Consider the following 26,691-nt stretch of genomic DNA (forward strand, 5'->3'; position numbering starts at 1 on the left):
TTCTTGAGAACGTGGGAAATGGGAATCACTAAAGATTAAAGTATTACCGTTATCACCAAGAGCGTTTATCTGCTTCCTAGTTCTTTTTCTTATCTCATTAGGTCTGAAAAGAGGAAAAATTCATTCTTATTGAATAGTTCACAAAAATTAATTCTTAAGATGGAAAGAAAATATTTAGATACAGATACTGTAGGCTAAACATAGATAAGTGAACTAACTGAACAGTTTCAATCTTCCAATCGGACAGTTTGCACAGTACAGAACTGGAGCCTGAACCGAAATAATTGAACTAACGGAATGGTTTCGGTTTTCCGATCTGGCACTGTTCGCACAGTTCGGAAATGGAGCCTAAATTGAACTTAGTGAACTGACGGGACGGTTTCAGTCTTCCAGTTAGACGCAGTTCACACAGTTCGCAGCTGGGATTTCAGAACTATGGACGCATATGTCACATGAGCGGAATTTACACTATATCAAGGAAGGGGAAATCCATTTACGTGCATTCCAACTTCCAGTAGGTAAGAGAAACGAGAAGTAAAAGAAGTATAGTTCACTAAAAGAAATTCCACTCAGAATAGTTCCTTTCCTGGAATAGTTCACTTGATCTAGTTCGTTCATGAACTAAAAGTGCCTACTTGAGGTGCTTCCATGTGCGTCCATGCACTTAGGAAGAGGTAACATGTATCACAATCAGAATGCTGTGAGCGCTAAGCATTACTCCCATGCTAGCTGCTTAGTTATCGGTGTTCATTTCGCTAACTATGATAATGTAAAAACTTCATACTTCATCCTCACTTTTAAATGCTTGTCTAGAAATAAAAAGAGAAATTCCGATGTATCGTAAATCAGATTTACTTGGACCCTGGTGGGTTGTTTGAAAGTGATTTAAGTCTTTCCATATATTAGATTACATTAGGTTTACTTTCATTCCTGAAACTGGTTTACTGAAATATTCGATGTAGTTCTTAGTTCATCCACAAGGTAGCATCTTTCAGCAGGTTAGGGCACACTCCAAGTATTTCCACGACTTCCTGCTAGAGTTTAGAGAAGGTTACGTTAATGGTGTAAAAGATGTACTATTTTTCTCGTTTTACAACTTCTTCGTACAACATATCAAGAATCGACAGTGTGAATGCAGCAGGTGCACAGCATTATTCCTTAAACAGTACTTTATGTAATTTCTATGTCAATGTTTAGCTATAAACAGCATTTAAAATGTTACTGGTAAAAGTGTATGCTGGTGTACTGACAACCCGGTGCAGAGTTATCAACGACCGGATTATGTTCAAGTAACCCTTAGATACGTATATTCTTCTTTAACATCAAAGTAAGATACCTCCTACAGACTGTGACAAGCTGTTTCCAGTTTGTATCTCATAAAAACATATTTGAAAATGTTCAGGTTTTTTCCTTACAGGTTCCAGGCTTACTATAACTTTTAAATACACAATATTTCCTGGCAACAAGTATAATGATTTTGCAGATGAACTACCGGAATAACGCTTAAACGTTAGTGCAAAACGTTAAAAATTCAAACAAAACAACTGCAGGAAAAGGGAAGAAGATTACCAAGAGAACGAAGGAACTATCAAAACAAGTCGACATTGAGGCAACGTCAGGAGATGCGCGATGCTTTCAACCTCCAGTCATCAGTGGACAGTGTTTTCAGTTTAATTGCTTCAAAAGAGTAGTCCTAGGCATTGGAAGAAGGCAACATTGTAGTCGTTTTATGGGAGAATATTGAATTTCCTTATATTGTGTCAAGGGTGGGCGACAACGGAGCTGTGGTCAAACGTATGCATTAAACAAAAAGAATCTGGATGTGGCCTGAACAAATATACATTCTACGCTATAAATGGTGCGACATTAAGGAAAAGGTTAACTTTCCAAAAACTATCAAAAGGGGCTTATTTTCTCTTCCGTCAGTCAAAAACAATGCACACGATGTGCGAGCATAAACGCCCGAGTTCCGCTAGCTGATTCACGTAATGATGTTATTAGTGTGTGAGTGATTCCTGATGACAACAAACACATATGCACAGTGCAAACTGAGTATTAGTCTTCACACGCGATTCATCACACGAACAAACTTAGAACAGGTCGGAACGCGGAAAATTATTCAGACTGAAACACAACTTCGGCAGATTTAACGTAGTACATCATTGTTAGGCAAAACACGGATTGTAGATAATCAAAAGAGAGACTGTTGTTGAGGGTGCCTGGTCATTTCCTGCATGAGCAAAGTCAGAGTGTTTGACAATGCTTTATCACGATAGTTAATTAACATTCAATAAAATGAAACAAAAGCAGTCCCGAATGTTCTAAGAACCGAATGAAATGATTTAATCTACATCTAACCGCTGTAGCCGAAATAAAGTCATCTTAAGCCATATTACGAAGGCACATTGAGTCTTACCAACGCAGTTGCTGGAACACGACTGCCATTTTAAAATGGCGAGTGGAGGCAATGGTCTCCGGAGAGCGGTTTTTAAGGAGGGGGGACTGAACATAAAACTCCCGTTGCGAAGAATAGCCATCGGTACCAATACTATACAGCAGAGAACTCGCAAGAAAACCTCCGCCTTTATCACAGATTCACACATTCTCGCAGATTTCAACCAAACGGAAATTATAAGTGTAAATGGAGAGAATATGGAAAGGAACCTGGCTGACTCGTGAAATAAAGATACATTTACAACCTGCATATTCTCTTCAGAACTTAGAAGATCCCAGAAAAGTTATCTGTGTCGTTTTATGTGATTGTTTATTAACGTCAAGCCATCAGAAACTGAAGTTAGCTTATACCGTCACTTTTCAATGTAAACAAAAGTGAGGACCAAAGGCACTGATGAACTTACTCGTGACGAGATACTCCCCTCACCTCTTCTCCAATTGACAGCCAAGTTTCGGTGGCGAGGGTGTATTAGCGACATGAGCTGCAGAAGCACGTCTCACTAGGGAATGGTCGAAACCGATATGACGAAACCTAACCTGAAGTTTTTCATTGAGTAGGAATACACTAAAAGAAATGCACTGCCAGAATTTTAGCGGCTAAGGCGCATTGCAAGTATATTTTAAGAAGTTGAGTTGTTGAAGTTACTCATTTTTGCTGAACGAGGGACTGCTTATAAAAGCGGTTTGTACATCCCTTCCTGCTGGGCGCCAATCAGCAAATAAGCAGACAAAGCCATGACAAGAGAACGTAGCGCGGCGTAGCCCGAAGTCCAAAGCACACACACGAGAATTGTAAACACTTTATCCATACTTAAAATAGCGCAAAACATTAATTTATTGAACAACTAGCAGTTCATATCGTCAGCTGAACTGTTGTATGTGTAACTGTTACACAAGTAACTAGCACAGGAATGAAAATCGAGGTAGTTTATGTTGATGTATTACAGACGCTTTCCATCTATCAGATCTTTAATATGTTGACATGAAATTTTTTATAACAATTTCTGGAGCGCCACTCTCCTGATAGGTTTCGACTAACGTGTATCTAACTGACAATGAAGCAGTTCCTTGATTACTTCCAGCAGTCGTCACAAAATGCGAAGTGCGCATTGGACGACGAAAAAAAAAAACATTTTCCTTACACCAGGAACATGTGATAAAGAAAAATTAATACATTCGGGCTCTTCGCAGTAATTACTAGTTTTGTGTAGACAGAACTGGAATGGAGTGAGAAATAATCGCGTCTATTGTTCTGCATATTTTGCAACGTACCAGTCATACTTGGTCAAAGGTAGTGATGCAAACTGACAATCTAAAAATGAGTAAAGGTTAACAATACTGTTCCGTTGATAAATCTGAAATGACAAAGAATTATCAGGAATTATGTTGTCCGGCAAATTTCTGAAAAATGCTTTAGAGTGTTGAAAAATTTGCTTGTCGAGAGGCTGAATCTTTTCGTCTCACCCCCCCCCCCCCACTCCCCAGAAGGACAAATGTGATGCTACGTCCAGACCAAGAAGTCAACAGAAGCAGTGAATTATTTGGCGCAGCTGATAAGAAAACATTTCGAATACTATATTGAGAATTATTCTCTTCGGTTTTTCCAGATTTCATGATATGATTTCTGCAATTAAACAGTCCTTTTTTTAATTTTTGGTTCTACTTTGCCTTGTGATTCCTGGACACAGGAGTAAAGCTGCAGAAACAGTAATCCAGTGATACTTATCACAGGTGCTGGTGCATAAGAATGCTTCATAGCATTCATCTGTTGCACATGTGACTTAAATTCCCGTTTACACGCACGTCTTGCACGAATCCTGGCTGATTGGCTTTATACACAGTATTTTAGGCGATAGCGACAGCTCCGTCTGTATGTTAGCAACGAATTTCTCTATAGCATTCCCTGTTAATCACATCTTTACACATTTACTTGAAGTAAACTTCGTAATTTTGCGACTTCCTTTTCTGTGTACCTTCTTGCATCTGTTTAACTACGTCGAAGAAACCTCGAAATCATTAATGTTCATTTCATTTGCAGTCCCGAGCGTCCAGCCATGTAGATCCCCCCGGTAAAGCTGCACTGAATCTCACGAGCAGTTCTAAATATTTTGAATAGTTTTTCTTTAATAATTTTTCGAGTTTCATTTAGGCATGAATTTCGTACTTTATGTAAATCTTTGTTGCGTTTATACAATTCACGTTCAGATTTTACGAAATGGAACTGGCTTTACACACTGTAGCGTTTTCCCCCTCCGTCAGTTATTTCCAGTTTCTTTTAATATTCCCATAATTTCTAACGAAATGTCAACTCATTGAAATGAATATACAAGGAATTAACTAATAAATAACACATATGTAGATCTTCAGGAGGCAGACGATTTCGATTGGATATTTCAGCGTTGCAAGGTTTAAAACATTAATTGGATTCCACAAGACATTGAAACCCCGGAACCTCTGCAAAGACAAATGCTATTAGGTAGCATACACGAAGAAAACAAAAAGAAAATTAATTCAGTTTTATCTCCATTGTTAACACTAGTGATACCCTAAAGGCAACTGCTAATTATTATGGATATTAAATGCAGATACAAGCGAATAGCAACTGCGGGCAACTGAGTGGTAGAAGCTGTCAATGGTTGCCATCACCATCCACGCTGCTGCAGGCAGGCACCACGGCGAGCCGTATTACTGGGTAGGGGGCAGTTTTCATACAAATCAATACGAGGGTTATCCTCCAGTTGTAGCTTCAATTCTATCCCCCACCAAATGTTTTCCCACGTCGCCCTAGCCTTATTATTTGGCAGGAAGAAATACAAAAGAGGCGCATTTATGGCCGACATGGTCGGACTAACACGTACCTAATACTCTTCCCCCCCCCCCCCCACTCCCTCTCCCTCCGTACACTTGAGTTCAGCGCACAGAACGTCCGTACATCCATGTGAAACTATCGTAAGAATCCTTCTTTGGGATGTTATGCAACTCGCACGTCACATTGCTTGAATGTCGTTATATCATGAATAGCATTAAACCTTCATTTGAATGTCTGCATTTTGCCGTTATGTGCTAGGTCCGCTTTGACAGCACAAAACCTCGGCATTAGTGATGATTTTTTCCAGAAAATAACTGTCCTCAATTTGCAGTTCAGTTAATTCGCGGAAGGCGACCACACGTTGTTGGTCTTCTTCGAGCGTCAAGGTGTGCGGGACGCACTTCGCACATACTTTTCTCTTTTTCAAACCATGTCGGAGAATGTCTTGAAAATCTGATCTAGAGAAGTTTCTCCGATGCGATTTGCGACACAACGGCGCTGACACACGCATGTCCACCGCTTATCTTTGCCTGCCCACAACAGACTGGTCCAATGCACATCCGTTGTTTCCAGTTGTTAGTTCAAGCTGCCACGGTATTTACTGCAGTGACGTCACTTATATGCCAGGAACGAAAACAGTCTCGTAACTGCTTGGGCACGCCATCTACATTATGGGGGAGCATACTATGGCTGGCAATGCAATTTTGCGGCTTGCATGATTTTGAATTAACCTAAGTAATTCTAAGTGGACGAATAGATATCCTTCAAATAATATCTTAATATGTCAAATAATACTTACAGTAGTTGAAAATGGGATCACATCTTGCAGAAACATGTTTTCCTTTTTTTTAATCGAGTATGTTGACAGTTCGTGCATCATAACCAGAACGGACTGTTGCAGCATTGTTCCTCTGCAAATTCAGAGAACAAAACACAGCACGGTGCTCTGTGCACTCTCATTCATCAGGCGGCCTCTCCGTTTTGTTTTGCCTCTTCTAGCCACGTGCCGAGTCTCTGTGGTGAGAGGATTTGAAGCTGTGCCAGGACTGCAGACAGAGAGCCAAACAAACAAAACGTTATTTGTGTAGCTTCCTTTCTTCGGAGTGGTAATTACAACATTACCAGGTGACCCGTGCGAAACTTAAGCACTTTTGTATTATTAAATAATGACAGTATTTGGAATAAGTGTAGTCGTTGCGAAAATGGAAATTGTTGGAAAGAAAATATCTTTAAAAATGAACATGATGTGAAATAATAATCATGAATTTATGGTATAACCTTGTATACACATTTCCTTGCACATAATTTTGAACAAAATCCTTTACAGAGTATTATAGCACCTCGATATAAATATATTTGACACAAGAATGCAATCTTGGTGTACTTTCGTGTACTTTTGGTTTTTCGTTTCTTCAAGGGATACAAAAATGGTGGTTGATTTAGTTACCCTTCAAAAGGCTACATAAAATGGTCCGCGCACAAAGACGAGATTTGGTAAACGAAATCCTGCTCTTTGAAGCATTTGTCCCTGCGACTTTTTATAGTGATAATAAATGCAATTTTAAGAGGCAACTGTGTTCTTGTCAACCGAAAGGTATGCTTGGATGAGATGGTGTTACGTTTGTATTACAACAGTTTTCCCGGTGCCAGTCAGTTGAACTGTAATTGAAAACAGGTTAGCCTTGTGAAACTACCGTAAGTCTAACTCACACGACGGGCAGAGATAGTGGACTAATGCAGTGGAGACGGTTATTTTCTATGACAGTGCTGTATATAAATTATCCAGTTAATAAGTACTTTTAAACAAATTATATGTTACTTGTAATAAGATACTATGAAAAGGGAGTCTATTATTCGTGATTAATAAGTTAGGTCGTAAAACAGAGGTATGAAGTTGAAATCCAAGATGCCCTTTTGCCTATGATAGTTAAAAGTCTGTTTATGTTAATATTTTCCACAAATAGTAAGTTTTAGCGCAAAATCGGTATGCAGTGTCAAAATTCGGTTAAAAATCCATTCTAACATTACCTCATTCATCCCTGTACGCTTAGTGTGTGTTGAGACAAGACATAATATACAGAGTATGATGACTACCTCGCCCCACTTAAAAAATTGTTAATATTTTGTAATCGTGTTTAGCGATAAGAAATTCTTGTCTGTGTGGTCCAACGATGAGAATAAAGTAACACAAATACAAGAGCTAAGATCCAGTCGGTCGCAAAATGCGCAGATGTATTGGGCCGTGTCTCTAGTATGCCGGTCGATCCCGGTCACGTGGCTCTTTTCAGTTCTGAGCGCACAGCGAGCACATAAATATACTCAGAAAATAGTTTCTCCCGCCAGGTATGGGTGCCTGCTGAGATAATTCTCGTGATTTGAGCAGCCCGCATAACATAAATGTCATTCATTTTCTTTTTCATGACAATTCTCAGCCGCCGGCCGGTGTGGCCGAGCGGTTCGAGGCGCGTCTGGAACCGCGCGACCGCTGCGGTCGCAGGTTCGAATCCTGCCTCGGGCATGGATGTGCGTGACGTCCTTAGGTTAGTTAGGTTTAAGTAGTTCTAAGTTGTAGGGGACTGATGACCTAAGATGTTAAGTCCCGTAGTGCTCAGAGCCATTTGAACCAATTCTCAGCCGTAGACAGCAGGGGCAATGAAGACGCTCCTGCACCGTTTTCGATGGAAAGTGTTTTATCACCCTACGTACAGCCCGAACTTGGCTCCCTCTAATTTTCATCTTTTCGCTCACACGAACCGCTGGTTGTAAAAACATCTTGTCAGAGGCAATGAGTTACAGACCAGCGTACAGGCGGCTGCCTTGTATGACGTGGGTGTGGGGACGCTGGTACGAAGCTACGGCAAAAGTCTATGTCTGAACAGTGACTATGTAGAGGATAAGGTGGAATGTGTAGCTAATTATTGGATAAAGTATTTTTTTTATTTTTATTGTCGTATCCATTTCGCGACTGGCAGCACTTTAACAAACGAACAGCCCTCGTTCTTGGTACGTGTTTATGTAGCTATGGAAACAGTAATTACTCTGGAGAAAATCTACAGTATCCTAGAAAATTTTGCTCGAAAATTGGAAAAACGAAATGGATGCTAGTATAAAACACTGTGCTCAGTAGAGCTGGCTTTGATGGAATGCGGGAATTGCCGAGAGTACCTTTCCACGTAGGAAATTCCCAGTCGTGCCACGCAGCGGCGCGTACTTCTTGCCGCCGGCTTAATGGTGTAATTGACGATCATTGGATACCGCAAGTAATGGTTGCCGCAGTTTGAAGTCTGAGGACATTCATGAGTCCTTTCAGTTTTTCCTCAGCCCAGAGTGATATAGAATGACAGGAGTTGTGCAATGCGTTTCCACGAAGAGACAAACAACAACCACAACAAAGGCGGAACACCGTGAACCACAAAGCGATAGCCACAAAACTGTGTAGCACTTAAAATTAAATGTATAAATTTCTCTTGACAAGACACCAGGTAGACGACAGAACTCTTCTGTGGCGTACCTTTTCAATCGCATGAACTCTTTTAACACCACGTAACAAAATTTAGACTTAAATAGTTCTCGTATAAAAAATGAAAACGGCATATGGCCTCGCGAAGAGAACACAATAATTTACTCCGCTTCGATATTACGAAGTAATATCACCCACGAGTGGGATCCGGCCGAGCTAGGTCTGGACAAACCCATGCTGTCCGTGACAAAGGTGCGGAGGTTTAAAAACAACTTACGGGCAAACTTCCTTCTGCCAGGCACATGCGAGGTAGTCATTCTCCTCAGGTAGAAGCTAGTTTAAATATCCCAACATCGTGTGGCAGGTGCATGTGGGAGTCTTAGCACACGAAATGGTTATTCATGGATAATTCACGACATGGTCAAAAACAACAGCCTAATAATGTGAAGACAAACCTGTGGCATTCAAAACAGCTTGCAGACGACTCGATAATTAAATGTACATGACCTGTGAGATTATGAAAGGAATGAAGGAGGTGGTCAGCAATCATGCACATCTCTCACCAAAGCAGACCACTAAGGCTCAGTAATACTGAGATCTGGTGACTGCTAAGGTGGCAGGGCAGATGCGAAGTTCGTCCTCGTCCTCGCAAAACCAGCCCTAGACGATCCGAGCTGTGTGAAAAGCGCCACTGTCGTCTTGGAACATAGTATCATCATTGTGTCACTGGATGAACATGATCAGCCAAAATGGTCACGTAATCGTTAGCAGGAATGCTGGCCTTCCACAGTAACCATGGGGCTCATGGAATACCACGATATGACTGCCAAAATCATCACCGAACTTCCGTCGTGTTACACTCTTGAGACGTAAACTCGTCCAGAAGTTTGGAACAGTGTGAAACAAGATTCATCCACCAAATGACATTCTTCCGTTGCTACATAGTCCAGGTTTTATAGCTTCGGCACCTGGTTTACGTGTTAACAAGCATTTGCATCACTGATGTGGGATTTCGCAGTTACACCTCGCCCTGCAGTTCACTGATTATGGAGGTCCATTCGTGGTTTTTTTGTGCTGACAGTTCACGCGTACGACATTCATTTCTCCGCTGACTTTTGCAGCTTTCGTTCTTTTATCCTTCGTCACATTCCTATTCTGTCACGATCACTGAGCACACACTTTCATTCACGTTGTGACTTTTACTGGTCAACGTTTTCCCGCTTCCCTGTGGGTAGTATACATTTTCGATACGTTACCTCATAAAACACGAAAGACTTCAGCTCTCTAAGTTACGAAAGCGCCCATTATTCGAGCACTAACAGTACGCCCACTTTCGCATTCACTTAGCTCCGACATAACGCCTCACAACTGTACAGAACAGTATACTTGTCACAACTAGCATTTGCATAGTATTGAGGACATTGTAATGGTGGAGTTCGTTGTCAAATACTACAGCACAAACTGCAGCGTTGGTTGGTGTCTACATTTATATCCAAACACACATTTCTCGCTGTGTTTCCATATTTTTCTACGATCCCTGTATATTGTTGTTTCATGAATTTTATCTGGTATAAATATTTAAGAGAAATTCTCTCTCTGGTGCTCTAATTAGAACGTCAAGAGAAATCTCATAATGGGGCATAAAGTATCTCCTAATTGGCTTACGCGTTCCTTAAAAGGCTAGCGTCCTGCCAGTCTTTCCTGTGCTTGTTTCAGTTCTGAGAAGTCGGCAGGAAACGTGACCACGTGCTGGTATTTGGTAAATGCCTGAACTCTAAGTCCCACGTAATAAGAGAAAGACTCTAAGCTAAATGAATTCCAAATGGACCCCAGTAGGATGTCTAGAAAAGGCAATCATCTTTTTTAGAGACGATTAACTGGGAAACCTATGCACCTGACTCGCAATGAGGGGAGGTAGTTGACAGCACACGTACGCAAGATTCCTTCCCAGTTGAGGTCTGGGCCGAAGGAAGCTGTTGCTCTGCAGTTGAATGGGCGATGTAATGAACATTTCCGTGAAAAGTGAAACATTTTGATTTAGCTCCTTGCCTAGTTAACAACTGAAACTCATCTGAAAGTAGAATGTAAGGGAATACACATTTAATATATGTTCATCTGCTCATACCAGTTCAGAAGTAGGAGTAGGGAAGTGACGGCGAGCGTGTTGAAAGAACAGTATTAGAATGCGCGAAGGGATTTGATCTCCGACGCTCCCGTACGTGGATGCGGCACATAACCTCTACACCATATTACTCTGGAATCGTCAATTACTGAAGATTTTGTGACACTTTAATACAGGCATGGTACCTAAAATTTTTGCCCATTAAGTTAATTGCAAATGAGATGCACTTGTTTTACTCCTTATATCTTTAGATACTACGCGCTGATCAGAAATTTAGTGTTTGTTGCAACCCATATAGATTATTTTGTATTATGATGTATTTACTCTGGGTTTAATGGCCAATATCGTTGGCAGAGAGAAAAAAATTGTGTAGGAGAGCGGATGCGAGTGTGACGTCAAAGTAGAGCACACAAGAGACTTGCTTGGTTGTGAAAAGTAAGAAATAACACAAGCAAATGGGGTGCGCTGTCTGGCCTATGTCTGGCGCAGATGTTTCAAGCGAGGCTCCAACAGCATGATGAGTGAGAGGCTTCAACACCACGAGCTCCTGCCCTGTAACTGGTCATTGAGAATCAAGGTATGCCCACAGTATTACATGAAGCGATGGGAGCATGGTAGACTACAACGAACACGACGGCTTAACATCTGCAACGAACTGTAAGTTAACAGCTTCGTGAGGCATCACCCGTGGTCTAGGGGTCAGTCTGCTTTCGGAAGCGGTGGGGCCAGAACGTCCGCTGCGCCCCGCCGTGCGCGACCGTGAGCGCTTGCTTGTGTTTACCTTCTCGCGGCGCGAGTTGTATTTGTTCCAAGTTCAGTGCGACTATGGCACACACATGGCGCCACGATACAATCAAAATTACCTTCCAACCAGATCACGCGTGTCCACGAGCCTATGAAATATATCAGTTTATACGCGACGATCTACGTTTAGATCCGGCGACTGTCGTCGGAATACATTTTTCTATAACGGCGAGCGTGGTTTCTGTTAAAATGACCAGTGCAGAGGTCTGCGCGACAGTGGTGTCTAAATAAGCGAACTCACTCCGATTCAAACATTCTAACGGGCATATCGGTGCAGTGACGGTGGATCATGCAGGCATGGTTCAAATGGTTCAAATGGCTCTGAGCACTATGGGACTTAACATCTGTGGTCATCAGTCCCCTAGAACTTAGAACTACTTAAACCTAACTAACCTAAGACATCACACACATCCATGCCCGAGACAAGATTCGAACCTGCGGCCGTAGGGGTCACGCGGTTCCAGACTGAAGCGCCTAGAACCGCACGGCCACACCGGCCGGCTGCAGGCATGGGCCTGAGGACTGTAAGAGTTTTTGAGCTCCCCTTCAAGGTCCCAGAGGAAGTTGTCAAGGACGCATTCCGACCATATGGCAATGTCATCAGCCACGTTACAGGAAAGTGGCAAACTTCTTCGACGTATAAGGTCTACAATGGTGTGCGCCAAATTAAACTTGAGCTCAAGAAACATGTGCCGTCCTATTTGAACATTGGTGGTCAACGGCGTACCTGTTCCCGATGTGGGCAGGAAGACCATGTTCGATCGAGCTGCTTACAACGTAGAATTACGCAGATACCAGTGGGAGACTCCGTTGCCCCGACGGGGACGACAATCATGCCCCTCACGTACGCTCAGACGACGATGCGCACCATAGATGAGGAAGAAATGGGCGATAGGGCACATCCATCGACGTCAGAAGGACCAAGGGAGGAAGAGGAAGGACCCCCGATGCCAACCCAGATGTCGACCCCTCCACAGCAACAACAGTAGCAACAGTCCCACGGAATCCAGACGCAACATAACATTCATGGACGTGGACGCGAACAATGTCCCGACCGCGGCTTTCCTAGCGGAAGGTGATACGACGCTGGATTGCCTCCCACATTCGGATACGGATGTCCACGTTCACCTGGACGACGCAAGCGACGTCGGCGAACCCCTTCTGACGATTGCCTCCTACACACGGCCGGTCAAGAAGGTGACATCTCGTTAGACGGCAAGGATGCTGCGCATGCTGAGGATCTAAGTGGTGTAGACGGTTCACTTGCCCATACTACGAGTGCCAAGTTATTTCTTGCACCACAGATGCTGTAGTATTTCTGGCTTAGTCAGCCATCATATTAGGCTCCAAGAGGCTGTTTCCAGAGCAGTGGATATGCAAGTAGTATATAGATGACGAAATGAGGTGTGAGGTACCTGTTACATTCGGTACCATTCCCGTGAGAAAGACCGCCTGCATAATGCTACTGCTCTGTGATTGGTTGCTGTGTTCGGAGCAATGGCGCCAAAACGTTAAAGTATAGTTATTATAATTAATTAAACTACTCATTGGAATGACTTCACTTGCAACAGCAGGTCGCGTCGATGGATGGCGCTCCGTCCACCGCTTCCAAAGACGACGTGGGTGAGAGAGATTTAGGTGCCGATCAGCTACACAGCATTGTGTTGCACCCACTGTGGTCGGAAGATGCTGAGGAACTTCCTGGATAGGGCACGCGTGACAGGGGGTGGCATTGGGGATGTCATTCTAGCGTGAAAGACTCATAATTTGTAACGGGTTTGGTGGGTCCGGCATCTCTTGCGGTTATCTTCGATTGCCATGGCGTCTACCCTAGGTGAAGAGGCTAGGCAGCACACCTTTCGCCTTGCCACAATCAATATCAATGCGATAAGGGCACCACACAAACTAACAATGCTACAACGCATGCTCCATGCGGCAGACATCGACGTGGCCGTCTTACAGGAAGTATGGGTGGCTAATTTCCCTGACTTCTACGGATATACCGCCCACATCTCCCACGCCTCTTCTACCGAATGTGGTGTGGCTGTCCTGCTACGGGAAGGCTTGTCGGCTACGGACGTACTGTAGCTACCGAGTACAAGAGCCATGGCCGTAACTGTCAACGGTGTACGACTCATCAATGCATATGTCCCTTCAGGATCATGGAGACAGAGAGATCGGGCTGCTTTTTTTTGGAAGATATTACGAGCCTCTTTATGGGCTGCACAGACGATATGGTGATCGGAGGAGATTTTAACTGTACTTTATCTCCGTCTGATCAGCAGCGACATCACGTCCCGTGTGCGGAATTGGAAATGCTAGTGCGTGACCTCGACCTGATCGACTCGTGGCGCCACATCCATGGCCCAGCTCCTGGTTACACCCATTGTACAAGTCATTCGTCCAGTCGGTTAGATAGGATTTACGTCACAAGCACCCTTTCGACGGCGACGAGAGGAGCAGAGCTCTGGCCCACTGCATTCACCGACCACACAGCCTATATTTGCACCATTGCCCTCGAATCTGCAGGTGTGTGGCGCAGTAGGCCCCCCTGGAAACTGAACCTAGCCCATCTGGACGAGCCGGCATGTAAAGGTGCTATCGAAGAGTCGAGGAAAGCGTCCTTACAGCGTCGTGATCGTTACCGATCGACCCTCAGTTGGTGGATTGAATGTGCGAAGCCTGCTTTGTGTTTCTTGTACTTGAGCTTCAGACTCAAACATCCTCCAACCAAAGTAGTCCGCAAAAGTTGTAGAAAAAATCTATTTCTAAGTTTTCTGAGCGTCTGTAATGCAGAAAAATAAGATTTTTTTGACAGGTGGCGTGGCTTTCTGCTGGCTTGGCATTTGGGGGACTTGTGTTCGATGCCAGACCAATGCAAATTTTTAAAAGAAGATGCATGTTCGATGAGCATTTCCGTGCAGAAAAAAAATAAGAATTAAAAAATATGTAAAATTATTTTAATTTTAACGATCTATATTAATAATCTTTCATAAAAGATCAGTAATTGAGAATTTATATTTGCAAAGAAAACTGGATTTTTGTGTGCAATATGTAGTTGCAGACAAGAAGAGGTTCATTTTTCATAAAAAACGAGTGTTATATATGTATTAAGTAGCAGAGATTTGATGAATCTTATAATTATATTACGTATGTATTCGAAATGAACGAAAAAAATGAGAAAGAAAAAAGCACCCTTAGTTGCAGTGTTATAATCATTATTTATTTACCCGTGACGCGTCTCCGCCTGATTCATGCATCTTCAGAATGGCTGATAGCACATGACGTTAGGCACCTAGTTTACCGAGCATACAAAACTTCCCCGCGAGTAACTAACCTCGTAAAATTATTTGCTGGAACAATTTGTATGCTGCCTAACACCATCTACTAACAGCCAATCTGAAGGTACTTGAATCAGGCAAAACGCGTCATTGGTAAATAAATAAGGTTATATACCTGAAACTAAACCTGTTTCTTTCTTCGTGGTACATTATTGGTTGCTGTACCATTTCCGCTACCAATTAGAAAAAAAATTATGATAGAAATGAGACTCGATACAGCGATCAAGAGTTTACCTGCCTCGAGCGCTATTGTTTTTTTCCCATCTCTATGTATTTCAAGGAAACGCTTGTAGGACGTGCAACTTCGCTTAAGATTTTGCATCTTCTGCAAATCTAACCGTGGTTCCTTATGTGTCAGTCGAGAATTCTACCACAGAACCACACTGCCTGTCGAGGAAAATTGAACTAGTTCAACGGTACCATCACCATCGAAAAGAACTGACGAACTTGCTTTAAGACTTCTAGAACAGCTACATGGAGTGTGAAGTTAGTGAGATTATCACTGATGCTGCCGTTCTGAAGTTTTGCATTAGCGAATAGTAACAGCTACACCATTTCGTTTTTTATAAAGTTGTTTATCGTTTTTGTTGACTGAGAAGTGATGTTATTCATCCATGTTGTTTTTTCACAGGGTCTTTAACACAAAAACAATTTGGGGTAACGCAAGGGTAGATCTCATAATGAATGATACAGTAGGAACGCAACCAAACTGTGACTGCTTTATCGTAATCCAGATAGAAAGCCAGCGCCCATTACAGTGATACCGATACACATTTATATTTCTGGTAGCACCACAGATGATGACGAGACTGAAAGAATGGATGACAAGATGAAATAAATTATTCAGTTAGCTACAGGAAACATAAATTTAATTGCTGTGGGGCACTGAAATCCGACAGCAAAAGAAAGGAAAGGTAAACTGTGGGAGGGCATGGACTGGGGCGAAAACTGAACGGGGAAGTTGCGCGGTAGAATTCTGCACATAGCACAAGTTAATAACTGCTGAAACTTGGTTTAAGAGTCATGAAAGAGAATTGTACAGAGGGAACAGATATGGAGGTATCTAAAGTTTCCAAATAGATTACATAATAGTAAAACAGAGGTTTAGAAATCAGTTTTTAAACGGGAAATCACTACCAGGGACATATGTTGACCCTAATAATACTGAACTAATTGCAGAAGAGTAGGAAATTAAGGAGGGACACACCCTGAAGCATCAAGAAATTATCAGTTCAGCGATGGAGAAAAGTTCTGGGGTAAAAATTGAAGTGGGAGACACAGACTTGACAAGAGTTCGTAGGGCCAGTGGATGTAGGAAACGCTAGTTATTCGGAAATAAAGAGGTTTCGACAAAATAAAGTATCATGGAGACCAGCATCGAACCAGTGTTTGGACTGAAGACTGCATCAACACTGCTTCCTGAACTTTCCACTTTAACATCGGGATTAATTTGATTAGTTCAAAATGGGTCAAATGGCTCTGAGCACTATGGGACTTAATTTCTGAGGTCATCAGTCCCCTAGAACTTAGAACTACTTAAATCTAACTAACCTAAGGACTTCACACACATCCACGCCCGAGGCAGGATTCGAACCTGTAGCGTCTAGAACCGCTCGGCCACTCTGACTGGCAATTTGATTAGTTGTATGTTGGTAAATATGGCAAATATACACGGCTGACAAAAAAGGTTAGCGCACTGGACTCGCATTCGGAAGGACGACGGTTCAAACCCGCGTCCGGCCATCCCGATATAGGTTTTCCGTGATTTCCCTAAATCGCTTCAGGTAAATTACCGGGATGGTTCCTGTGAGAGGGCACAGCCGACTTCCTAGCCCATCCTTCCTTAATCCGATGGGACTGATGGCTTCGCTGTTTCGTGCCGTACCCCGAGTCAAACAACCGATCAAGAACAGAATGAAGCTCCCAGAAGACATGTTCGGATGTCAATGTAACTTCGTGCACGTTCAGACCATCGGCGTGTTCGTAAATGATTACAGCTGCAGTTCTCTGTGACTGGTAGAATCGCCACCAGAGTTCATTAGTGTTTTTCGTGATTAGTGTAGTTACCAGGTCTGACAGTGTATATAAGAGGTGTTGTCTGACGCTTGTGAAGGACACAGGTATACCACGTACTGGTGTGAGACAACGTTACCAGCATATAATAAATTTATTGTGCGGTCTGCACTTGACCAGAATCACGCAGTACCCAGATTTGTGGAGCATTCGGATGTGACAGTGGGGGAACTGCATGGGAACGTGGAGGAAATAAATCAGGCACACTGGTTGTCAAGGTTACAGCGGCTCAAGAATGTCGACCAACAAAGAAGATCGTTGTGCTGTGTGCCTGCCATCCGAGACCAAGTAATGGACTCAAAGCAACAGTTTGTGTTATTCCGCACCTATGGTCGGAGACCAGCAACAGCCGGACTAGGGAATTACTGTTCCACGAGTAGGCTGCTTTAAGGCCACAACATAAATGGCTGCGTCTGGAGTGTTGCCACAACCGGGAAGTTCGAATTGCTGATGAAATGCATCGAACTGTGTTTAGCGATGAATCGTGGTTCTCGTGGATCTACACTACTCCGGATGACCGTCTTCGCGAAGTATGGCTGAGACTTGGGAAGATGTCCCATTTTTCCACTGTTTTGGAGAGGCATAGCGGAGCTATTCTTCGCTCGGGGGGGGGGGGGGGGAGGAGCCATCGAGTATGACGTCAGGTCACGACTGGTAGAGAGTGAAAGGAATCTGGCGGCACAACGCCACGTCACGGACATCCTGCATCGTCATGTGTTACTTCTCATGGGGCCCGCATCTCGTGGTCGTGCGGTAGCGTTCTTGCTTCCCACGGCCGGGTTCCCGGGTTCGATTCCCGGTGGGGTCAGGGATTTTCTCTGCCTCGTGATGGCTGGGTGTTGTGCGCTGTCCTTAGGTTAGTTAGGTTTAAGTAGTTCTAAGTTCTAGGGGACTTATGACCACAGCAGTTGAGTCCCATAGTGCTCAGAGCCATTTGAACCATTTGAACTTCTCATGGGGGAGGACAATACTAGCAAACATCTGACAATATTTGCATGAACTGACTGCGTGATGCTGAGGTACTCACGTGGCCAGCGAGACCCACAGATCTGTCCCCTACAGAACACGTGTAAGACGAACCCGGCCATTAACTGCGTCCCAGTGCCAGTATCTTGCTTATCAAGTGCCTGTTACAACAACTGTGGGCCAGAAACTTCCTGGCAGATTAAAACTGTGTGCCCGACCGAGACTCGAACTCGGGACCTTTGCCTTTCGCGGGCAAGTGCTCTACCAACTGAGCTACCGAAGCACGACTCACGCCCGGTCTCACAGCTTTACTTCTGCCAGTAACTCGTCTCCTACCTTCCAAACTTTACAGAAGCTCTCCTGCGAACCTTGCAGAACTAGCACTCCTGAAAGAAAGGATAATGCGGAGACATGGCTTAGCCACAGCCTGGGGGATGTTTCCAGTATGAGATTTTCACTCTGCAGCGGAGTGTGCGCTGATACGAAACTTCCTGGCAGATTAAAACTGTGTGCCCGACCGAGACTCGAACTCGGGACCTTTGCCTTTCGCGGGCAAGTGCTCAAGTGGTAGAACACTTGCCCGCGAAAGGCAAAGGTCCCGAGTTCGAGTCTCGGTCGGGCACACAGTTTTAATCTGCCAGGAAGTTTCATATCAGCGCACACTCCGCTGCAGAGTGAAAATCTCATTCTGATAACTGTGGGCCAGCTTTCCTCAGGAGTTGGTATAACAGCTGTATGACACCCTTCCAAGCCGTATCAGTGCATGCGTCTAGATCAGACTGGGAGCAACGTCAAACTGATAAGTGGGCTAATTCTGTCAGTTTCTTTGTAAATTTTACTCGATTTTATAATCAGTGAAATAACCTCATATACCTTCTCAAACCGTGAAGTTTCACCTCTTTTCACTTTTTTGTCAGACAGAGTAAATTATAAACTTTACGCTAAATGCGGCACATGTTTTATGGTAATTTATCGCACTGCAGAGACAACCAAAATGACTATGAACAGGGCTATTGCTTTGCAAGACTCAATGGAGCGTCTTACCACCATAGGTTCAAGAAGCACGTGCATGAATTTCGAAAGTAACCAATTCATTCCTTTAAAAAAAAAAAAAAAGCCTCTTGAGTGCTCTCCGTACATACATAGATCACATACACACAGAAATGTTTGGATTTTGTGTGGAACAATGTTGACCATTGATCCACGTCCAGATTAAAAATAGGTCCAGTCTCCCCGTTCCAACCAAGATTTTCATGTTGCTTCTTTTGATTGTCACGCTAATACCGCAATTGGAAACGAACTTCAAAATTCTGCCATGTGTGGATTTCTTTGCCGACTCCCAGCGTAATCGGATATTTGGCTGAACAGTTCTGCAAAGCCTGCACTGTTCACATCCATACATAAAAGTTTTCAGGTTTCAATCCGCGAGTACCGGAACTTGATATCCTCACTTAAATATTCCTATATTCAGAACCACTTTGCCCCTCTCCCAGTTTCCTGGTATCTGATAAAGAAAAAGACACTGTTCGCATGGAAATTGAAACGTACCTGTCCAGTATTATTACACACACTAAGCCAAAGGAAACAACACACCGCAAAGAAATTATCCCAATGGAACGGAAACCGGTCGATGTGATGTTAATTTACAGACAGCAACTGATTACAATTTCTGGTTGATTTATTCAACAGAAGAAGCTTCACAAATTGAGTAACTCAGGAATGCGTCGTTCCATTTGTGGCCATTATGCAACCAGATATTCGGCTTGGCAGTGATTGATAGGGTTTTTGCTTGTCCTCTTGAGGAATATCGTGCTAAATTCTAATTGGTGTTTTAGGTTGTCAAAATACCGTGCTGGTTGAAGGACCCTGCCACAATGCTCCACACTTTCTCAATTGGGGAGAGATCCGGTGACCTTGCTGGGTTTGGCAAGCATGGAGACAATCAGTAAAAAACTCTCGCCATATGCAAGCGGGCATTATCTTGCAGAAATGTACGCCCAAGATGACTTCCAATGATGGGCAACGAAAAGGGACGTGGGCATAGAGTATCGTGGATTTACTGTTGAACCGAGATTGAAATACTCCCAGAGGATATTTGAGGACGCAGGTTGCAAGTGCTACTCTGAGGTGAAGAGGTTGGCACAGGTGAGAAATTCATGGAGGGCCAGATCAAACCAGCCTGAAGACTGACGACGGAAAAAATAACTAAATTAAAAAATCCATTGTACCGTAACGGTGACGCAGATGGCAGCTAAAGAGGTCCTGCTGTGAAAAGAAATGCCTCCCCAGACCATCACTCCTGGTTGTCAGGCCATATGGCGGGCGACAGCAATGTCTGGGTCCTCACACATGTCTTCGACCTTGAAGCTCATTGCCTGGTGTAGGAGTGTCTTCGCTGATGAGTCCCGCTTCGAACGCAGCCCTGATGACCAGCGTAGAAATGTCTTGAGAAGGTCATGTATTCTAGAATAGCAACAGTAATATCCTCAGTAAATCAGTTTGGACTTCAGGGGAGCTGCTCAACTGAGAATGCCATTTACACATTCAGTTACCAAATTTTAAAAGTGCTAAATAGAAAAATAGCACCAGCTGGTATTTTCTGTGACCTACCAAAGGTATGTCACTGTGTGAATCATAAGATTCTCCTGCACAAACTCAGGTTTCATAGTACTGATGGCATAGCAAACCAATCTATATTGTCATATCTAACTAAAAGAATGCATAACGTTAATTATTCAACCAATGTAAGCTGCAGAGATACTTCTGACGGGTGAGAAATCACTTATGGGGTTCCACATGGCTCAACCTTAGGTCCACTATTCTTTCACATTCCTCATTCTTGCTTCCTCTTCTAGTAGCTGTGTATCGCAGGTCTTTAGAGGAGCGAAGTATTCCTAATGATTGGAAAAATGCGCAGGTCATTACTATGTCCAAGAAAGGTTGTCGAACAGACGCAAAAAACTATAGGCCCGTAACTCTGACGGTCAGTTGTAGAATTCTGGAACGTGCTTTATGCTCGCGAATTATGACTTCCTGGAGACTGAAAATCTTCTCTACAGGAACCAACATGGGTCCTGAAAACAAAGACCTTGTGAAACGTTGCTCACTTCTTTCGACTACGAGATCCAGAAAGAAGTAGATGCAGGCGCCCAGGTAGATGCCGTGTTCCTTGACTTGTGGAAGGCATTAGATATACACTCCTGGAAATTGAAATAAGAACACCGTGAATTCATTGTCCCAGGAAGGATAAACTTTATTGACACATTCCTGGGGTCAGATACATCACATGATCACACTGACAGAACCACAGGCACATAGACACAGGCAACAGAGCATGCACAATGTCGGCACTAGTACAGTGTATATCCACCTTTCGCAGCAATGCAGGCTGCTATTCTCCCATGGAGACGATCGTAGAGATGCTGGATGTAGTCCTGTGGAACGGCTTGCCATGCCATTTCCACCTGGCGCCTCAGTTGGACCAGCGTTCGTGCTGGACGTGCAGACCGCGTGAGACGACGCTTCATCCAGTCCCAAACATGCTCAATGGGGGACAGATCCGGAGATCTTGCTGGCCATGGTTGTTGACTTACACCTTCTAGAGCACGTTGGGTGGCACGGGATACATGCGGACGTGCATTGTCCTGTTCGAACAGCAAGTTCCCTTGCCGGTCTAGGAATGGTAGAACGATGGGTTCGATGACGGTTTGGATGTACCGTGCACTATTCAGTGTCCCCTCGACGATCACCAGTGGTGTACGGCCAGTGTGGGAGATCGCTCCCCACACCATGATGCCGGGTGTTGGCCCTGTGTGCCTCGGTCGTATGCAGTCCTGATTGTGGCGCTCACCTGCACGGCGCCAAACACGCATACGGCCATCATTGGCACCAAGGCAGAAGCGACTCTCATCGCTGAAGACGACACGTCTCCATTCGTCCCTCCATTCACGCCTGTCGCGACACCACTGGAGGCGGGCTGCACGATGTTGGGGCGTGAGCGGAAGACGGCCTAACGGTGTGCGGGACCGTAGCCCAGCTTCATGGAGACGGTTGCGAATGGTCCTCGCCGATACCCCAGGAGCAACGGTGTCCCTAATTTGCTGGGAAGTGGCGGTGCGGTCCCCTACGGCACGGCGTAGTATCCTACGGTCTTGGCGTGCATCCGTGCGTCGCTGCGGTCCGGTCCCAGGTCGACGGGCACGTGCACCTTCCGCCGACCACTGGCGACAACATCGATGTACTGTGGAGACCTCACGCCCCACGTGTTGAGCAATTCGGCGGTACGTCCACCCGGCCTCCCGCATGCCCACTATACGCCCTCGCTCAAAGTCCGTCAACTGCACATACGGTTCACGTCCACGCTGTCGCGGCATGCTACCAGTGTTAAAGACTGCGATGGAGCTCCGTATGCCACGGCAAACTGGCTGACACTGACGGCGGCGGTGTACAAATGCTGCGCAGCTAGCGCCATTCGACGGCCAACACCGCGGTTCCTGGTGTGTCCGCTGTGCCGTGCGTGTGATCATTGCTTGTACAGCCCTCTCACAGTGTCCGGAGCAAGTATGGTGGGTCTGACACACCGGTGTCAATGTGTTCGTTTTTCCATTTCCAGGAGTGTAGATCCGTACTGCTACGTAATGAACAAAATACGAGCGTATGGACTACCAGACCAACTGCGCGGGTGGACCGAAGAGTTTCTAGCAAACAGAACGCAACATGTCATTCTGAATGGAGAGAAATCTTGAAAGGTAAAGGTAACATCGAGTGTGCTTCAGAGGATTGTTATACGACCATTAGTTTTCACAATACGTATCAATGAGCAAGTACATAACGTCGCAAGTTCGATGACGTTTTCTGCGGATGATGCTGTTGTACAGAGAGAAGTCGCGTCAATAGAAAATGGTAGCGAATTGGAGGAAGACCTGCGGAGGATTGACGTTTGGTGCCGGGAGCGGCAACTGACCCTCAACATAAACAAATGTAGCGTATTGCGAATAAACACAAAGTTCCATTGTAGTATAATTATACATTTTCAGAACACACAGTGCAAGCAGTTACTACCACACATTTCGTTTCAGGTTCATTAAGTAAACACGAAAGCGTTATGGAGATGGTCAAAAATTTGGCAGACGTGGCAAGAGAGGCGTTCTGCATCACTGCGTGGTTTATCGTTAAAGTTCAGAGAGCGTATCTTCCTAGAAGAGTCAACGTAAGCTGCTCATATTAATTGACGTGTTGGTAAGATAGTTTTTTATGATTGCCTTAACGGTCACCCAGCAACATCATTCCCCACGTTTCCTTAATTCTCTCATTGAAGGTAACTATATGATAATAATTTTTTTCCTTGATCGTAACTGCAGTTTGCATATTGGCTGATTTTTGTAGTTAACCTTCCCCAGTTAAATGTTACATGCCAGCCTATTTGAAATAACTTAAGTATACTATTTTCTCAATTAATTGTTGGCAAACATGTTGGAATTGCTAAAGGTTATATTGACTGATAAGTGTCACTTAAGTGCCACTTGTCAGTCTATTTTAGGAAACAAAGCGTAACTGCTCCTCAAGCAAGTGTTGTTGGAATAACCACAAAATATTTTGGCTGATGTTTTTGATTGTTACTTGTCAGCCTATTTTAAATAACTAACAGCATAAGCGTTTTCTGAACTAAGATTTGCTGGGAAACCTGTTTGAACAACTGAAGGGTATTATGATTAATTTTGTCTTAATGGAGTGGCACATGCCAAGCTGTTGAATAATTAGATATTAATGCAGCATTAATCTTTCTTAAGTAACCACTGTTACGATTGGAATACTGGTTATTTATTAAGTTAGTACCTCCTTAGAGTGTGGTGTGTGTTCATGTCGAATTGAATTTTATTCTGTTGGATTACAGCTGTGTTAAATTTTATGCAAGTGATTATGCAAAATGTGAAACCCCAACTCAGTCAATCGCTCTGCCTCTTTACCCAAATGGCCTAGTCTTCTGCTACAGTTTGGTAGCAGAGTGCGGTTGATTGATTGAGGTTGGGGGTAGACATTACTGTAGCAGTGAGATAATTTCTGCTTACTTATACTACTCGATTTAGTGCCTGAGGATGTGAAGGATCTGGATTGTCTGAGATGTATTGAGGTAGTCTGTGCGCTGCAGAGATGAGCATTGGAACTCAAGGACATAGTGTTAAATTTTATGCAAGTGATTATGCAAAATGTGAAACCCCAACTCAGTCAATCGCTCTGCCTCTTTACCCAAATGGCCTAGTCTTCTGCTACAGTTTGGTAGCAGAGTGCGGTTGATTGATTGAGGTTGGGGGTAGACATTACTGTAGCAGTGAGATAATTTCTGCTTACTTATACTACTCGATTTAGTGCCTGAGGATGTGAAGGATCTGGATTGTCTGAGATGTATTGAGGTAGTCTGTGCGCTGCAGAGATGAGCATTGGAACTCAAGGACATAGTACAGGAACTGATCGAACAAGTATGCCAGCGTCATCATCTACTGGTGTTATGTAAAGTGACCAACCCCAATGAGGTAATCTTGGCGGCTACTGCTACCTGTGATGCATTTTTAGGAATCACAGAAATTTCTAGAGATTGGGGCAGTTGTAGACCTACTCATATGTGTAGGCCGTGGATCCCTTATTTTGGCCCAAAAACTTTTTTCTAGAAATTTTTGTGCTCACCCCCCCCCCCCCCCCCACCTGATTTCTATTTGATTAGATTTTGCTAACGGCCTCGCCGCAGTGGTAACACCGGTTCCCGTCAGATCACCGAAGTTAAGCGCTGTCGGTCTGGGCTAGCACTTGGATGGGTGACTATCCAGTCTGCCGAGCGCTGTTGGCAAATGGAGTGCACTCAGCCCTTGTGAGGCAAACTGAGGAGCTACTTGACTGAGAAGTAGCGGTTCCGGTCTGGTAAACTGACAGACGGCCGCGAGAGTGGGGTGCTGACCATATGCCCATCCGTATCAGCATCCAGCGACGCCTGCGGACTGAGGATGACACGGCCGCCGGTCGGTACCTTTGAGCCTTCATGGTCTATTCAGGTGGAGTTTAGTTTTTTTAATTAGATTTACTATGGGAATATTTCATTTCATTTCATTTCATTAACCCGTTCTGACTTGAGTGACAAATTTTTATATTGGAAATGAAAGGTGGCTACACTGAGCCACAGCGCCAGAGATCGCGCTAGAGAGTATTGTTCCGCCGCCTCCACTGGCAGTGATTATTGAGATGTCGTAGTAGTCAGTGCTTTGGGAGAACTCGTGGTAGTCAGTGCTTGTTAAGAACTCGTAGCAGAGAGTGTTTGTTGAGATGTGCTAGTAGGGAGTGCTTGCTGAGATGTGATACTGAAAAGTTCTTGTTGAGATGTGGTAATAGCGAGTCGGTGTGGAGATATATTGTAATGATTAGAGTGATTTTGGTCAATATATGAAGGTAACGAAACTTGATTTATTTTTCATTATTTAATGTCGTAAATAATGCTTCATTACAGGTTCAGTCAACAAATCATCTGGCTTGTATTCTGGGATTAGAGTGTAATTCTGGTTCTCTTGAGTAATTATGGTATTTTTATTTTCTTTAATTAATTCAGTATAAATGATATTTAAAATTTCTTGTGTTATTGAAGAAGAACCGTGCCAGATGCGTACGTTGAGTCATACTTCCACACACAGAACAGTTACACTTGTGCTTTGGTTTCGTAGGTTTTATAGTTGCTGGGGACTTAATTAATTAAGCCAGATGCTTTGTTGACTGAATCTGTAATGAAGCATTATTTACGACATTATATAATGAAAAATAAATCAAGTTTCGTTACCTTCATATATTGACCAAAATCACTCTAATCATTACAATATATCTCCACACCGACTCGCTATTACCACATCTCAACAAGAACTTTTCAGTATCACATCTCAGCAAGCACTCCCTACTAGCACATCTCAACAAACACTCTCTGCTACGAGTTCTTAACAAGCACTGACTACCACGAGTTCTCCCAAAGCACTGACTACTACGACATCTCAATAATCACTGCCAGTGGAGGCGGCGGAACAATACTCTCTAGCGCGATCTCTGGCGCTGTGGCTCAGTGTAGCCACCTTTCAGAAATTTCAGATGTTGTACTTTTTACTTAGTCTAAAAGTTATTGGTGACTGCCTAAAATCAAAATAAATACATTTATTGCTTTTTAAGGGATGTTAAGTATTTGTGAGAATATTTTCTTTTCAGCGTTTCTTTCTTGCAATCCAGGTACAATCTACGCTGTTCTTGGACACAACGCAATACAAATTCCTTTTGCTCCTCATCAGCGGCCATTAACCTGTTTAAATGTTGCGTTAATTTAACGCACTTTTCAACAGAGTCATAACAGCTTTTAACGCCTTAACAATCTTTTTAACGTCTAAACATGAACTGCTACTCGTTCATGTCGAAGGACATTCTTAAATAAAACTAATCTCCATCATCTTCAGACAAGAGCACAAATCTCTTCTCATGCCTAACATGAAGTCGGCTAATGGTTTCTCTGAAATGACGATGAGACTGAATGAGGATGTGTAAATTAACAAAGTACAACCACTAATATATGGTAGTCAGAAAATATCAAACTTACCATAGCATGGTCCATCCATTTCTCCCCAAAATAGAATACATCGGTTTTCTG

At 43.7% G+C, this 26,691-nt stretch overlaps 1 pseudogene; it reads left to right on the forward strand.

The window, feature by feature from the left end:
- The first annotated feature begins 24,752 nt into the window (after positions 1–24,752).
- On the forward strand, positions 24,753–24,870 carry LOC126200024 (5S ribosomal RNA; annotated as a pseudogene).
- Positions 24,871–26,691: the final 1,821 nt, after the last annotated feature.

The sequence above is a fragment of the Schistocerca nitens genome, chromosome 8, assembly GCF_023898315.1.
Source record: "Schistocerca nitens isolate TAMUIC-IGC-003100 chromosome 8, iqSchNite1.1, whole genome shotgun sequence".
Classification (NCBI taxonomy): domain Eukaryota; kingdom Metazoa; phylum Arthropoda; class Insecta; order Orthoptera; family Acrididae; genus Schistocerca; species Schistocerca nitens.